Source organism: Lacerta agilis, chromosome 9 (assembly GCF_009819535.1).
Source record: "Lacerta agilis isolate rLacAgi1 chromosome 9, rLacAgi1.pri, whole genome shotgun sequence".
Classification (NCBI taxonomy): Eukaryota; Metazoa; Chordata; class Lepidosauria; order Squamata; family Lacertidae; genus Lacerta; species Lacerta agilis.
Window position 1 is genome coordinate 64,631,677 of NC_046320.1, and position 3,754 is coordinate 64,635,430.

The window sequence follows — 3,754 nt, forward strand, 5'->3', positions numbered from 1 at the left end:
TTCACTGCCTCTCGCAGTTTGGCCAAACTCATGTTAGTAGCTTCGAGAACACTGTCCAACCATCACATCCTCTGTCATCCCCTTCTCCTTGTGCCCTCCATCTTTCCCAACATCAGGGTCTTTTCTAGGGATTCTTCTCTTCTCATGAGGTGGCCAAAGTACTGGAGCCTCAACTTCAGGATCTGTCCTTCTAGTGAGCATTCAGGGCTGATTTCTTTGAGAATGGATAGGTTTGATCTTCTTGCAGTCCATGGGACTCTCAAGAGTCTCCTCCAGCACCATAATTCAAAAGCATCAATTCTTTGGCGATCAGTCTTCTTTATGGTCCAGCTCTCACTTCCATACATTACTACTGGGAAAACCATAGCTTTAACTATACGGACCTTTGTCGGCAAGGTGATGTCTTTGCTTTTTAAGATGCTGTCTAGGTTTGTCATTGCTTTTCTCCCAAGAAGCAGGCGTCTTCTAATTTCGTGACTGCTGTCACCATCTGCACTGATCATGGAACCCAAGAAAGTGAAATCTCTCACTGCCTTCTGACCTGAGGGGCTCATCTTCCAGCGTCATATCTTTTATATGCCTGTTGTCTTTGTCCATGGAGTTTTCTTGGCAGGGATACTGGAGCGGCTTGCCAGTTCCTTCTCCAGGTGGATCACGTTTGGTCCAAACTCTCCACTATGACCTGTCCATCTTGACCTGTCCATAGCTTCCCTGAGTAATTCAAGCCCCTTCGCCACAACAAGGCAGTGATCCATGAAGGGGCCAATATCATATATCTTCCTCCAAATGCTCAATCAGCAGGTTATCTGGAAGTGCCATGAGTGCAGAAGAAACGTTTGGAGCTGCAAGCACCATTCAGTCTCCAGAGTTAGGACCTACATCTTCTGAAATTCCCTCTTCTGCACAGCTGTTTCACTGGGCCATCATACTTTCTTCCCATGGCCTAGGAGAAACCCTGCTGCAAGCTGGAATTAATGACCCAACCAGCGAGCAGTATAGAAGACCTTCTGCTTAATAAGCCTGTGCTTAATATCCTCCCGATGCAGCCGGAATTTCAGAATCAAGGTTCAGGCAGGCAACACAGAGGAAACACCATGTACGATGCTTATTGCCTTGGAGTTATTTTTCCAAGCAAGGTTTTGGCTTTATTCAGAAATTGATTTATCAGTATGTTTCTTGCGCCCTTTCCCAGCTGATCATGCAACAGCATTTGGGATTTGTAGTTAGACGATTTAGGCCGTGCATAAAGCCTCTGTTCTCCAGAAGAGGGCTCCAAAACAACAAAATAAGAGCCCCAGGTAGGAAAGACCCACTCCTAAGTGGCTCAAAATGCACCCAACATACATTTTTTTCCCCTCCCAATGCTTGTCTATGCTACTAATTAACACAGCTTCAGAGCTAATACGGCAGGCTGCTGATCTGCAGCGTACATATAGACTGAAAGCTTTAGGGAACATCTGTAAGATCTGTACCTTTCCCCCAATTGTAGCTGAAATGCATCTCTAAACCATTTGCCAACTATTATGCTACTGGCTTGTCTTATTTACAGTGTGATGTTAGGCATGCTGTTTGTTTTTCTATTTCATAAAATTTATACACCACTTGATTGTTAAAAAAAAACAACAACACACCTCAAAGCAGTTTCCAAAAAGATAATAAAATTGAGAAAAATTCACAACCCTGTGAGGTAGGCTGAAATGAGAGGTGAGTGGCCCAGAGTCACCCTATGAATTTCAAGGCTGAGTGGGGATTTTAACCCTGGTCTCCCGGGTTCTAGCTGAACACTCTAACCACTACACCACACTGGCAATAGGTAGAATTAGTCTCTATCCAACATTTCCTTTCTCTAGTCAGCTGGAAAAGCAATTGCAGTTAGGCTTCACATAACAAAAAAGTAATGCTTTCTCTCACTGTGTTTTTACATTTGCACCACGTTCACGCCAATGTTTTTTAGCTGGATCTCTGAATGGCAGCTTGGGATCGCTAGGAATGAGGATAGAGATTTATGCAAAGCATACGCAGGACACTAAAAGGGAAAGCACATTTCTGTCCCTACGCAATGCCTTGCAGACCTGCCTGGGTAGGTTGCACAATTTGAGGAATGCCGTAGTTACAGCCCTAGGTTGGGCTGGCTGTTCGTCTCGTGCTGTATCCTGTCTGGGTCAGCAGCCACTCTTGGGCGCTTTGGGAACAAACTGCACCAGGCGATCAAGGAATGACTTCCACTCCAGGCAGTGGCGTAGGGAGCTGCTTTGCCGCCTGGGGCGGCAAACGAGGGGGCACCACCCTGGGGGCTGGGCGCCGCTCCCTAGCGTGTGCGTGCCCTGACGTCACGACGCATGCGCCGTGACGTCATGGCGTGTGCACAGCATCCCGGGTGGACTCTGCATGTGCAGTCCATCCAAGATGGCGGGCGGGAGCAGCCGGCACCCCTTCCGACCGTGCGGCGGTGCGGCAAGTTTTAAGGCTGCAGCGCGCGAACAGTGGCACAGACGCTGTGCTGCTGTTTGCGCGCTGCAGCCTTAAAACTTGCCGCGCCGCATGCGCACTGGCTTTGGAGGCGCTGATCGCGGGGGAGGGGCCCCGCCCCGAGTGTCACCCCCCCAGGGTGGTACCTGGGGTGGCCCGCCCCCTATGCCCCCCTCGCTCCGCCCCTGACTCCAGGGACCATTTCCTCCCAATTCTGCACAGCTTGATAGAGCCAGAGCTTATCTATAACCGTAATTACAATTGCCTTGGGATCCCTTTTGGATACAGTATATGCAATGGAAATGCAGGATAAAATGTCAGTGTGTACACATATGCATGAACATTTGTCTAGTATTTATTTTTACCAATTCGCCACAATTAATGAGAAAAGAAACTGGGTGAAATTCTCATGGGGCTCAGAGTTTCTGTAGTGTTTACCTTTGTGGTTGCTGGGGGGCTGCTTCTTGTAAGAGTGCCCTTTCATTCTACAAATCATCTCACAAGCGGTCTTAACTCTGCAACTTTCGCTGTTGCCTGAGCTTCATTTAAAGCTCATGGGAAGACACTGTGGAGGGTTTTATTTTTTCAGATCTGAGATTCCCTTTGCAATCAATGTAGCTCTCCTATTCAGGCTTTCAAAGCATAAGGAATCTCTGGATCTAGGGGGGAGAAAGTGTGGGACAGCAGTAGTTGGAGGAACCATAGAATCTTGGAGTTGGCAGGGACTACGAGGGTCATCTAGTCCAACCCCCTGCAATGCAGGAATCTTTTTGCCCAACGTGGGGCTCGAACCCACGACCCTGAGATTAAGAGTCTCATGCTCTACCGACTGAGCTATCGGTAGCCACAAAGGAGCCATGAAGGGATCACAATCCACATTAAGCCAAGCTATCGACGAGACCTTGCATCTCGCACCAGGGTTTGGGAAACCCAGCCAGATGGGCAGGGTATAAATTATTATTATTATTATTATTATTATTATTATTATTATTATTATTATTATTATTAAAGTCCAGGGTCACCACCCCTCTGGTCAGTTCCACAGCCCAGTGTTCTAGGATATATATAAAAAAATTAGGATATAAAAAAAAAATCTTTTAAAAAAATCACCTCTGTTCTCACTCGGGGGTAGGCAACCTAAGGCCCGTGGGCCAGATGCGGCCCAATCACCTTCTCAGTCCGGCCCACGGATGGTCCGGGAATCAGCATGTTTTTACATGAGTAGAATGTGTCCTTTTATTTTAAATGCATCTCTGGGTTATTTGTGGGGCCTGCCTTGTGTTTT

At 47.4% G+C, this 3,754-nt stretch overlaps 1 non-coding gene across 1 annotated transcript; it reads right to left on the reverse strand.

The window, feature by feature from the left end:
- Positions 1 to 3,240: 3,240 nt before the first annotated feature.
- On the reverse strand, positions 3,241 to 3,314 carry TRNAK-CUU. Its single transcript has one exon. It is a non-coding gene; the product is annotated as a tRNA-Lys (tRNA).
- Positions 3,315 to 3,754: the final 440 nt, after the last annotated feature.